We start from the raw sequence: 14,359 nt of genomic DNA, 5'->3' as shown, positions 1-14,359 counted from the left end.
AACAACTCTAAGGAAAGAAGATTGTGATACCTCGCGAGAAGGGAGGTTGGAGATAGAGTCATAAGAATCCGGAAAGAGTTGGAGGCTAAGAAATGAGTCGTAGGACTCGATTTACCTACGTAAGACACTAAGTTAAGAGTCTTATACACTTAAGTTGCTTCAGGATATATCAAGCTTACGTAGTACGGATTACATAGGCTATTAAAGTGAGACGAAATTACGAACCCGCGAGGAAGGGAAAAAGACGACGCGTGGCAGCCAATGGAGGAGCGACACGTGGCAGCACCTCAAGCAAGCAGGTGATGCACCTACTTAGGGTCAAGTAGGTGATGCAGCTGCTTGGGGGAGGTGGACCCCGCTTCCACGTGGCAGCCCCTAATTGGCAGCATGACACGGTGGCCAATCATGGCTTGACACGTGTCATCCTTAGGGGCTGACACGTGTCACCCCTTGAGACCACATATATGTATGTATATTATGGATATACTTCAGTATTGGGTCTTCAAACTTCAGCTTATTCATCAAATATCCAGCAAGAAACGTGAACAAAGAACCCTAAAGCTAAGGAGAGAAAATTGCGACGGCTTGGAAAAAAATAAGGTAAGTCCCGTTTTCGTTCCGTGAATTAATTAATTAGCATATAATACAATGATATGGAAGTATTAGTAGTATAAAATTAGGATTTTTTGCAGCAAAAATCAGACAGCAAGCTGCCACAACGATTCAGCACGTAAATAAAATTCCGAGGCGCGATTTCGGCAAGTTTTAGTCAATTTCGGGAAAGGTAAGTGCTTCCCCTCTAATTTGAAGTTTATGATTTTTAATTAGGGTGTATTACACACCTTAGGGTCTGCTGTAAGTTGAGAAAAAGGTTTGAAAATTTCAGCGTTCGGAATAAACGAATTTGGAATCGCTATAGTTAAGTTATTGTCGAAATAAGGTGTTGTACGCGTAGGGGCTGCTGCTGGTTGTGTTGTGGCGTGTTGCAGGGTCTAAAAGTTATCTAGATGAGGTGTTGTAGCTTCTGGTTGCAGCCACATGACCCTCCGCTTTTGCAATTAAAGAATTCGCGAAAGAAAAATTAAAAACTCTAGTTTTGGTATCTTAGTTTCGAGTGAATTATTGGGGGTTCATATTGAGTAATTTTGTCATAATATGTATATGTATGGGCTGCTGGTTGCATTGTTGGTTGGATTCAGGTGCTAAGTACATGGTTGGGAATTCGTATAGGGCACATTATAGGGGAGGTGCTGCCCAATTTTTTGTTAACGCCTTAACTAGTTAAGGAACTAGTCAAAAAGGCGAGCAAAGGGATGAATGTTATGAATACTCGTGGGTAGTCTAAGTTGTTGAAAAATCCAAGGTTGTTAATACTTGCATTACTTCCATGTTAAATAGGTTTCGAGGACAACGACGTGGACGTGATTAAGAGAAGTCCATACAAGGTATGTGAAGCTTTCTTTTGGCATGTTTTTGGAATTAGTATGTAGAACTATCTTTCTTTTCTTTTGGCATGTCTTAGATGTAAGTTATAAATGATATGTATATGATATGTGGGATTCAATCCATTCATAAAGCCCTGAATATAAGTCGAAACTCTTATTTACTTCTTGATGTTAGAACTCCTGCAATAGCTGAGTTGTTGCCTTTAAGTCTTTTATGTGATGAAAACTAGTACATGTAAAGCCTATTTCTTCTTTCCTTTGGAATGGCTTAATTTTAAGTTAAATGGTATATGATATAGGTTTAGAGGTAATTCCATTTATGAGCTCTGATTGTAACTCGTGACTTGTAGTTACTCCTGAATATTAAGAGTCTGAAAGTAGTCAAACAATTATTCTCAAGACTGCTATACAGTGAATAGTAAGTGGAGATACAAGCTCCTTTCCTTGAAATCTCTGGAATGATCAATGTCACTGATTACATAACTGTGTCTCTGATTGCATAACTGTGTCTTTGATTGCATAAACCATGTTTCTGATTGCATAAGCTATATGGCATTGTCTGGATGCATGTCTGTGATTCTTGAGGCCCTAACTGATGTAAGCCCTAGTGACATCTAAAGGGATACCTCGGATAATTACTCCCCAGTCTTCAGGTGACGGTTCACTTGACTGTTTCATCGAGTCTTAGATAATGACTTAGTTGCATATGGTTTTTCACTACTCTACTCATGCATACTGTAACCCATCCTTCCTCGAGTCCCACGATGGTTCGGGATATGTTATCGTGCACAGTGTTACTGCTTCTTTCACCGCATCCCGGGCTGGATGTGTATAGTTCCACGCACGAGGAGACGATGCCGTACGTGAGGTGTGATATATGTTATATGTTATGATGATACGATTATTCACCGAGTCCCGGGCCGGCAGTAATATGATAGTATATGTGGTGAAATAAGGAAGGAACACCAAGTCCCTCCTTAGAGGGCCAGGTACATAAGTATATTATGATGGTACGCTATAGACGTACACCACTCCATTCACCGAGTCCCTCAATAAAGGGCCGGATACTTTATGTAGGCATGCATATGAGATTAAAGCAATACATTGTGACCCTGAGCCCCGCAGTGAACCGGGTGTGATACGATGATATACATAATAAGATGATATCGTATACGATGGTATGATACTGTATACGATGATATGATGAAATGAAATGCATTATGATATGATGATATGTGATTATGAAGAAGTGATTATAACACCGAGTTCACTAGAGGGCCGGGCACAGCATATGATGATGTGTATGATTTACGTGTCCTAAGGTGCAGGTACAGTAATTCATTTAGTTATTATACTTCTCCCCTGCATCCCTATTTCAGTTATGATCTCAGTTACGATGTGTTATGCTTTACATACTCAGTACATATATCGTACTGACCCCCCTTTCTCGGGGGGCTGTATTTCATGCCCGCAGGTACAGATGTTTATTCTGGAGATCCATCAGCATAGGAGTTCCTCTCAGCTGTGTCGGAAGTGCTTTACTGTTTTGGAGCCTAAATTTTGATGCTGGTCACTTAATGTATATATTTGTACCTTCAAGGGTACGGCGGGGGTCTTGTCCCGCCATATGTTGTTGTTACTATTCTTAGAGGTCTGTAGACATATGTATATGTGGGTTGTTTGTGAGTTAGTTTCGATGTTGCCTATTCGATATGTTGTGAATGTTCTTGTTATAGCAGTCTTATCGGTTCGCGTGCCCTTTCGTGATATGATACAAATGAAAGAGGCTACATGTACATGAAAAAGTTTTAAACTATTGGGGTTTTTGTATATAGTATCACATCACACACGGTTCAACTTAAGTGTAGTTCATAAATACGCATGAGAGGGTCCAGGTCGGAACCCAATTGCGGCTTATGGGGTTGGGTCGTGACACTCTTACCTTTCTCAACATATGCAACACTATCCATGGTCAACCGACTAACAGCATCGGCTATAATATTTGCCTTACCCAGATAGACAACACACTCATGTCATAATCCTTTAGTATTTCGAGCCATGTCCTTTGCCTAAGGTTTAAGTCCCTTTGGCTAAACATATTGAAAGCTTTAGTGGTTGGTAAACACATCAACATGCACCCCATAAAGGTAATAATGCCATATTTTCAAAGCAAACACAGCTGCCGCAAGTTCAAGATAATGAGTTAGATAGTTTTTTTCATGCACTTTAAGTTTTCTAGAAACATAGGTTATAACCTTATCATGTTGCATCAAAACCCAACCCAAACCGACACGTGAGGCATCATAATTAACAACAAACCCATCCGAACCTTCGGGCAATGTAAAAATAGGAGCAGACGTAAGACGATCCTTTAATATTTAAAAACTCTTTTCACATTCATCCAACCATTGAAATTTACACCTTATTTTTGTTTAACTTAGTCAAAGGTGACCAATAGACGAAAACCCTTCAACAAACCTTCTATAGTATCCGTCCAGGCCCAAGAAACTTCTAATATTCAAAGGATATAATGGTCTAGGACAATTTTTAACCGCCTCTATTTTCTTTGGATCTACTTTAATCCCATCACCGGACACCACGTGGCCAATAAAGGAAACTTCTCTTAGACAAAATTCGCACTTACTAAACTTGGTAAATAATTGCTTCTCAATGTTTGTAACACAATTTTTAAGTGACCCATATGATCCTCCTCATTCTGAGAGTAGATCAAGATGTCATTAATGAACACCACTACAAACATGACCAAGCATGGCTTGAAGATACGATTCATCAAATCCATGAAGATAGCGGGAGCATTAGTCAAACTAAACGACATTACTATACATTTAAAATGGCCATACCTTGTTCAAAACATTGTCTTAGGAATATCACACTCCCTTAACCTTAATTGGTGATAACCGGAATGGAGATCACTCTTAGAAAAGTAACTTTCTCCTTGTAATTGATCAAACAAGTCATCTATCTTCAAAATTGGAAACTTGTTCTTTATGGTGACCTTATTCAATTGTCGATAATCTATACACATTCGAAGTGACCCATCTTTCTTCCTAACGAATAACATGGGGAGCACCTATGGTGAAATACTTGGCCTTATAAAGCCCTTAACCAACAAATCCTTTAATTTCTTTTTCAACTCCTTAAGTTCCGCCGGAGCCATATGGTAAGGAGGAATAGAAAAGTTGAATATCGAAAAGAAGATCTATGCCAAAGTCAATTTTCCTTTCGGGAGGAACACCGGGAAAATCATTGGAAAATATATCGAAAAACTCATTAACTATAGGGACCGACTCAAGAGTAGGAGTTTCAGAATCAACATCCCTACCATACATAATATGATAAATACACCCTTAGGAAATCATTTTCCAAGCCTTAAGCATGAGATGAATCGATCCTTAACCACCAAATCATTACCCTTCTATTTAAGAGTACGTTTATTAGGCAATTAAAAAGTAACCATACGAGTCCTACAACATATAGATGCATAAGCAAGATATAACCAATCCATACCAAGGATGATGTTAAAATCGTTCATGTCTAGTTCAATAAGATCCCATGGAATAACTTTGTGCAAGACTAACATGGGACAACTTCTGTAAACTCTTTTGGCTAATACTATATTACCAATGGGAGTATAAACCAAAAACGGTTCTAATAACACTTTGGGGAACACATAAAATCTTATATCAAGGTAAGGAGTAATAAAAGACAAGTTGGCACCTGGATTAAGCAATGCATAAACATCAAAGTTAAAATACCCGTAACATACTCGTGACCACATCGAGAGTCTCATTCACATCTTGCCTAACATGAAGAGCATAGAAACAGTTATTGCATTGAGCACCCTTAGATTGATCTTGGGTGCCTTGTTGCACTTGGACACCTTGAGGGAGACCTTCTCCACTTTTGTTGGCAACATGAGGGCACTCGGATTGCTTATGGCCCATCTTGCTACATCCACATCAAGCACCAGTTCACATCAAGCAATTTCCTCCATGATTCTTTCCATACTTTGCACACCTCCTCCTCCTTGAACTTTAGGTTATGGCACCCTATCTTTAGCATACTTATTCTCTGAACCTTGGCCTTGTTGAGAGCGGTCACTACTACCACTACTCATCCTAGCATTACAAAATTCATCTTTATACCAAGCCCTCTAAGAATTTGTCATTCTCATCTCCTTGAGCTTTTCTCCTTTAATTTGTTCAAAAAAGGTCATGAGCTGAGATATATCCATCTACTTAATCAAGCATAGCGGTACGACATTCCTTAGCAACCAAGTCGGACACCTCCGATATGAATTAACTCATTTGGGAACGTGGATCAGCAACTAATGAAGGAGCATACTTGGATAGCTTAGTGAACTTGAGGGCATAGTCCCTCATTTCCATAGTACCTTATCAAAGATTAATGAAATCCAACACTTTAGTTTTCCTTATCTCAAGAGGGAAAAAGCGATCAAGGAAAGCAAGTTTGAACACTTCCCATTCAGTAGGACCTCTGTCTACTCTCTCCAACTTCCATTGAGTGTACCAAACTTGGGCAACACCCTTGAGTTGGTAAGCCTCCAACTCTGCTTTCTCTTCCAAAGTCACCCCATGACATTTACTATTTTGTAGACCTCATCAATGAACTCTTGGGGGTCCTCATCGACTTTTGAAATATGGAACTTAGGAGGGTTCATTCATGCAAAATCCCTCACTTTTGAGGCCGGAATAGGAACACTAGAAGGATCCGCAACCCCTTGGTTGGCCACTACTTGGGCTAGCATGGTAAAAGTGGTCCAAAACTCCACATGTGTCACTTGCTCAGGCAAAAGTCCATTGCCTTAAGGAGTCGAAGGATCTTGGACTTCGTTAACATTGTTTCCCCTTAGAATTGGTGGTCTTCTTGGAGGCATTTTCTGAGAATCATAAAGGACAACTGTTAGGGAAAGAAAGTCTTAGAACACACTCTATTGCATGACATAGATCATAAAAAAGCGAGGATTCCTAAAATGCCTTATAGCCTCCAATTCATATATGTGGTGCGCTTCACATACGTGAAAAGGACTCTATAGTTTGGGAAAGTATCATAGTGTAGCCTAGACCAAACGGTATCCATGTAACAATCTCTTTTGTGAAGGTTAACCTTAGCATATTCTATTTGAAACCCCGATGTTATGCATATACCCCTAGTCCTTTCCAATCTTGTTATACAAATTTATTTTAAATTATTGTTTTCAATACTTAGTAGTGTTAATTTGTAGTTATTATATAAACTCCCAATTTTATATATTATTGTTTGTTGAGAACTATTATTGCTACCTTATTTTAATTATCGAATTAGTTGAAGAAGAGCCCTATATACCAGTCCTTGGGGTTCGACCCCAATCTAATCAGTTGGGTATTGTTTTACAAATGACCACCTATGCTCTAAAATATGAGACATAGTTGAGCGTTCATCAAAAATGGCATTGTTGCTTGGTTAACAATCGTCTTTGATTGATTTTTATGTTCAAATTTGTGTGTGATTTGCGTTCTTATTATGTGGTATTTTGTGTTGTTCCTTGCCAAAAACAGGGCAACATGGAGAAAGTGATTGATGAAGAAAGTCTAAGATATGTGAGCTTCACAAACAAGTTTACCGCAAATAAAGCACCCATGAAGATGGTTCTAACTAAAGCAATTCTCTTACCCAAAAGGTAGAGAATGTAGTGTTTCAAATCATCGAGCCTATGCTCTATCTTCTACAAATGAAAGTCTTATTTAGAGGTCAAGCGATTGAGGATGCAAACAAGCACTTGTAGAATTTCGTAAAAATATATCTGCCTTTTAAGATACATAATATTAGTCAAGAGTTAATTCGTCCATGACTATTCTCACACCGGTGAAGTCACCACATTGCTTGTGGAGTTACCCAAGGGTCAATCACTACATGGGATGAGCTTAAGAGAGTTTTCCTCAAAAGAATTTTCACACCTTCATGAATGCTGAAATTGAGGGATGAGATTAATAATTTTGAGCAAATGTCTGGTGAATCTATACATGAAGTATGGCTAAGGTTCAAGAAAAAAGTGACCAAATGCTTAAATCATGGGTTGTCCGACCAAGTGCTATTACAAATTCTCTATCGCTCATTGGATGAAGCCAACTAAGTAGTAGTAAGTAACTTGGAGGGAGGTTCATTTATGTATCTCAGTTATCTTCAAGTTTCCTCTTTTTTTAATCAAATAGCCAAGATCAATTTGACATGTCATACCTGAGATAGAGTGAAATCAAGTGGTGGATCGACATCTACATCATTGGTAACCAATAAAATATGGAGAAAGGAGGAGGAGTATAATGAAAAAATAGAAAAGATGATGAAAAGAATTGACCTCTTAGAAAAGCATGTGATGAGTGTCAAAACTTAGAATGTGAATGCCATTGGGGAACCCAACTCAACCTTGAGCAAGGAAGAAGCAATTTATGCAAGCTTTGATGAGATGTGAGGTACTTGGAAAACTAAGGATCGGGTTCTCTCTCAGGGTACCAAGTGACGAACCAAGGTCTTGGGCGTCCTAGGGATGAGTATCAATATTGGAGAGACTATGAAGGTCAATGGAGAGATCATGATATACAATGTTGTGAGATGGATCAAATAAGAGAAGATGATAGGTACAACTCCCAGAGTTCAAATACGTAGGTGCCACCTCAAAATATGATTCTCCCCATGGACAAGCTAGTGTGAGTGACCCAACTAGTTGTAAAATTGAGGAGATACTTAATCGTGTCCTTAAGAAGGCCGAATCTATGGACAACGGAGTCAAGAATCTCAAAAGTGACGTATCAAATTTGACTCAAACTGTTAGTTCTCACTCCGCTTTAATAAATCATTAAAGACTCAAATGAACCACTTGTCGACTTAAATGAATCCAAAAGCCAAGGGCACACTTCTAAGTGACACTCTCCCAAATCTGATTAATGATGGACATTGTATGGAGATAGTCACAAAGAGTGGTAAGGTGCTTGAAGAGGCCAAGGGTATGCCAAGAAAAGTAGTTGATGTAGCAATAAATGAAGTGGTGAAACCAAGTACGCACATCCATAGTGGGTGTGATAAGGAAGTAGTTAATGAGAGAAAGTTGTGTGTGGATGAAGAACAGGAGGTTGACCCTCATACAACATTAATTGATAGTGATGGAAAAACTGGGTTTAATGCTACTAAGGGTGATGATCCTAAGTGTCCCTCACCATACCCTCAAAGAGTGATTAATAAAAAAGAATACTAGTACTTCCAAAAATTTGTAGATCAGATGAACAAGTTATCCATGAATATTCCTCTGATTGATGCTTTATTACAAATGTCGGAGTACTCAAAGTTCATAAAAGAGATACTGCAGAAAAAAATAGTGGTAAATATGAGATCCATTAAAGTATTGCAATCATATAATATTATAATGTCTAGTATATTGGCCACAAAGAAAGAAGATCTAGGATCTTTCACTATTATGTGCACCATAAGGGTGTACAAGTTTGATAAGGTCTTGTGTGATTAGGCGAAAGCATAAATTTTATGCCCCTAATAATCTTTAAAAAGTTAGGTCTTGGGAACCGGAAACCACTCCAATAAGGCTAGTGATGGCGGATCGTTCTAACAAAAGACTGGTTGGTATCCTACTGACGTACTAGTCAAAGTAGATAAGTTTATTTTGCTAATTGATTTTGTGGGGTTAGATTTTGAAGTAGATGTAGAGGTGCCTATCATCTTAGGCCGCCCATTCCTTTCAATGGGAAGAACATTTGTGAATGTGGAGCAAGGAGAATTTCAATTATGTGTTGGTGATGAATATGTCAAATTCAAGGTGGTTACACCTACAATGATTTTGGATAAATGTAGAGTGGTATCAATGAATGATTCTGTGGATGAGCAGGTAAAAAATCCATAAGAGAAGGAACAGCCACTCGACATCGATTAATGGTGAGGTAATTGCATCATTCCGCAATGTTACATTAAGCACTTCTTGGGAGGCAACTCAAGTTTTTTATATTATTCTACTTCACTTTTTGTTATCTTTTTGTGTTTTAGGAGTGTGGAAGGATTGTTGACTATGAAAAGTAAAAATTGAGCACATTGGAAATCAGCGTCAGGCAAGTATAACGCCAGCCAGACATTGCACACTGCCAGTCAAACGGCAGTTTCCTCTAGACCATTGAGAAGAAGTTTGGGATCCTATACTTGACCGGTGAAATGTCGGATAAAAATTGTGCAGCGTCAATTGAAGTGTAAGACCCCAGAAGTTGGAAAGTTAGAACCAAGAAGAAATTTCCAAAATGTTGACTTGAACAAAGTCTATGACCCACTCTACGATTCATAGAGGTTTCTAAGACTCATAGAAATGAGTCGTAGAGAGAGCTTTTGTACCTATTCAGGGTTACCCTCAGGAGAAGTCCTACGATTCAACAGGATGAGTCGTAGTCTTGTTGATGAGTCATAAAGACAACTTATGCACAAACTTCAGAGACTTCAAAAATATGGCCTTCTCAAACCTACAAGATGAGTCTGTTTGACAACTCATCAACTTGAAGATGAGTCGTAAACTCGACTCGTGACAAAACTCCTAAGGCTTGATTTTTAGGGTTTTCTCAGGCCTACACTACGACTCAATTCTATGAGTCGTAGACTTGAGGATGAGTCGTATAGTTGGATTCATAGGGTCAAATTCTGATTTTAATGAAGGGTAATTATGTCTTTTTCCAAGGTTTGGTTCAATGTATCTAGACATAAATATGGCTAAATTCAAACCTATAGTTACCCATTTCTTTGAAATTTCCCTCACTCTAAATCATTCATCTAAATTCTCCTAAGGCAAAAACACAAATTCTCTCAAGGTTCTTATTTAAGTTTCAAGCTTGGGTTTCAAATTTTCATCAAGGTTTCTCTTCAATTCTAAGAGATTTCAATCAAAGTATGTGGGGATTGATCTATGTGTTCTTTTCACCCATGGAGTCCCAAGGTTTCTTCAAAGTTATTCTTTAAGTTCAAATTGATTATGAACCCTAGTTTTGATGAATTGCATTGGGTTGTTTCAATTTTATTTTGAATTATTATCAATGACTATTCTAAGTATGTTTCTACATGAATTTCATGATTTTAAGTTGGATTATGAATGCACATGCATAAAGCAATTTCCAATTATGATTATGAAGTTAAAGATGATTTTCATGAATTGATTATAAGTTCAATGATGTTTAAAAGAAAGTTTTCATGAATTAAGTTGAGATTATGATTTAATGAGGAAAGTTATGATGATGATAAATTATGATCCAAGATAGTTGTTATGGTGTGATAAGTACAATTCTCACACAATTATGTTTAAAGATGATGATAAGGACAATTCTCGGTGAAGTTATGGATTCTTATGAATTATTAAAGTTAATGAGCTACTCCTAATATGTTTTATAAAGATGGATTGATAGGTAGTTAATTTTCCTATAATGTTTATGATCATGTTTTAATGAATTCTGTTAGGATATTGACTAAGCACCGAGAGGACTTCTAGGCGGGGTTTAGTACGATAACACAGTTAGTTACCCAAGGGAATCCTAGTATCAACCTAAAGTCCCAAACTATGTTGCCCACATAGATTGCCTTTATGGCCTAACTAGTGGATCCATATATAGCTAACAAAGTTAAAGTCGTTCTTATGGAGTCTACCTTGGCAAGTAGCGTCTCTTTTCTTGATGTGGAAGTTACATCGTATTCCATGTTATCGCTCACATGGTCTTAAGATGTCGGTTAAAGGTCTTATCCCACTCAAGTTGAATGTAAAGTTATGAGATTTACTATGAAGTTTTATGATGCATTGCCCATAAGTTTTCATATGTTTTCAAATGCTTTTAAGCTTTGTCCATGTATATTATGTTGGTCATGCATCTCATGTCATATGGATCACATCTTATTATTTGTTCATACATATCTCACATACTTAGTATCTTTTATGTACTAACGCATATTTTTCCTATATTGTCTCATAATGTAGGGGCGGATGTCGACCATTCTATTCATGGCTAGAGTTGCTTTAGTTATCAAAGAGTTGGTGAGTCCTCATTTTATCAAGGACATAACTTTCTTTCACACTATTACTTTAACTTTATTCTTATGGTTCGGGTGATCTAGGAGCTTATCCTAAGCCCCCATCAAGCATATACCTAGCGGCATGTTTAGACAATGAATATGGTGTAGTCTATTTTGAACGTTGATTGAGTATTTCTATCTTGTAGACTTCACTTTGAATTGTTACTTATGCTTATTTTGTTATTTTTTTTACCTTATGTATGTGATGTATGCTAAGATGTCTTATTTGGGATCCCTTGTAATCCTGATCATCGTGTCACGTCTAGGTCTTAGTCTGGGTTATAACATGAAGCATCGGTGCAAGTTAGTGCACTAGCACAAACCAGGTAATTTTCCATATTTCGAGCGGCATTTCACTAATTACATCTACCATCTCACTAACCTTACGCAAATGGGTAAGTAAGAGAAAGTTTTAATGATTCTTAAACAACTACATGACCGGATTTGGCCAACTCCCTTTTTCCAAAATCCTTAAACCCAAAACCCTTCATATTCTCTCAACTCCATTTTCTCTCTCTAAAATCTCTAAACCCTTCCACCAACCACTCACTTTCTCCACTCTTTTTTATTAAACAATAACCTTTCTTTCCTCTACCCAGCAAAACAATTCACCCACAAATCCGAAAACCCATTGTGAAAAGTTCTCGAGATAAATTAAGGAACAATTCCATTGAAGTTATTTCTTTTCATCTTCCACGTCTAGAAATGGTTCATAAATGCTTCCTCAAAGCTATCCTAGACTGCTGGAGCGACATTTTTACCACATACCTTCCTCCCACTAATCATACCATACATTTACAACATCTTTGAGTTTATATACAGCAAGTTAACTCCCTCAGTTTCAGTAGCATGAATCACCTTCAGAATTTTTCACATCTCATCAATAAAGTTCTGGCCGATATGTTACTCTACTTTTATGATCTTGAGCTTGATATTGTACATATGGTAAGAATTTTATGCTTGATTCTTGAGTATTTCAAAACTCACTTACTAAAACTTGAAAATCTTGTATGTGAATAGCATTTTTATGCTTGAAATTTCTAGATCTAAAGCCTCTTTATTTGTGTTTCTTGTTTAGCATGAAATATTTGTTGTATCTTGCTTGAAATCTTAAATTTTGGTTGAATTCTGAGTAATCCATTGTGTTTATGTTGTGCATAAAATTATTTTATGATGGAATGAGTGATATCATTCCTAAGGGCAAGATTGTCATTATGTGACTCTTTAAATTTTGAGGAAAAATTTGTGAAATAGTGGCCATGTCATGCATTTATGGACTAATTGGAGTGAGTTTAACATGTTGTGGGATTGAAATTGCGAATGAGTGCTCTTGAATTATTCTTACAAATATTTGCATTACTTGCTTGTGTGTTCTTGATTCTAGATGATGGATGGGGTAATGCCTTTCTTAACGAAATCATATAAATGTAAAGATTATTGTCTTGTTAATCCTTTGGGGAAGTTTTAGTACCCATTGGAGCTGATTTATAAAATTGTTGAACTAAAGTGGATCATTTTTGTTCGAAGGAGTGACCATGAAACACCTGCGCTTCATAATGGTTTCCCTGCGCTTTACAAGTACAATGTCGGTCCAACAACAGAATTCATGTCCAAGTTGTCAACTAGTGTTTCACTTGCGATCCATAGGTCTCCATTGGCGAAACACTGGTGCACTTAAAATGTTGTCAATTTTCTACTTTAAAGTGGCGTTTAAGTTGGCGGCTTACAATATTGCATTGGCGAACCACCAATTGAACGTCGGTATGAATTTATGTTATTCTAGTTGAATGTGCTTCTTACTGGCAACCTTTTCTTATGATATTTCTTGCCTTTTTTTCCTCTTGTCCCCCCCCCCCCCAACTAAAAATTCGGTGTAGTTTAGCTATGAATTGTCTTGCAATACAAATGGATTCAATGGGTGAGAGGCTTACTCCCCAATGTAGTCAACCTCCAGATTTATTGCGATTTGGTTGGGATGGAACAATGTTACAAGAACGTTCGGAGAAAATAACAGATCATAAAGGAAAAACTATTAAATATGAGATCATTCAAAAAGGACTTTTCCAACATATCGGTCCAACGTGAAAATCACATTTGGAATAAGGTGCTTAACCCCACGGATCAATATCTTTCTGAAATAGTGTGGGAATTTTATGCTTCATATAGATCAAGGTTGGACCACCTCGAACTACAACATGGATGCACTACTCACACCAAAGTTACATCCATGTTGGTTAGGGGAAAGAAGGTTGAGGTCACACCCGAAGCACTCCTCCGTTGTTGGTGGCAAAGTATTCCTGTCTTAGAGATCAAACCTACCCAATTCACACCATGTGAAGGTGACTTGTATCCATGGGTAGCGCCAATCATCACAATAGACTCACCAATATTGGCCCAAGCTAAAGGGAAAATTCATCTTCAAGAAATCCTTGTTGAAGCCCAAGTATAGTTCAATATTGTTAGAAAGAACTTGATTACCTCAAGAGATTCTCTTCATGTTACATGGGAGGTAGCTATAATAATATCCCAAATTATATCGGGACTACAAATTGGTGTGCATGAAATCATGTCTAACCAAGCCAGACAAGCTGCCCCAAGCGATCAAGGCCCACTACCCTATCCAACAATGATTACATGTCTTTGTTATGAAGCTAGATGCATGTGCGTAATGGGCATAGATGAATTCATTTGATCTAGACCCACGATTATCATGGCTGATAGTCAAGAATCTCATGTGCAAGTAAATGGTAAAAACTCCATGAAAATAATGAATGCCAATAAGTGAATACGTTGGAAGC

Source organism: Solanum dulcamara, chromosome 6 (genome assembly GCF_947179165.1).
Source record: "Solanum dulcamara chromosome 6, daSolDulc1.2, whole genome shotgun sequence".
Classification (NCBI taxonomy): Eukaryota; Viridiplantae; Streptophyta; class Magnoliopsida; order Solanales; family Solanaceae; genus Solanum; species Solanum dulcamara.
Note: the sequence above shows the minus strand (reverse complement) of the source record.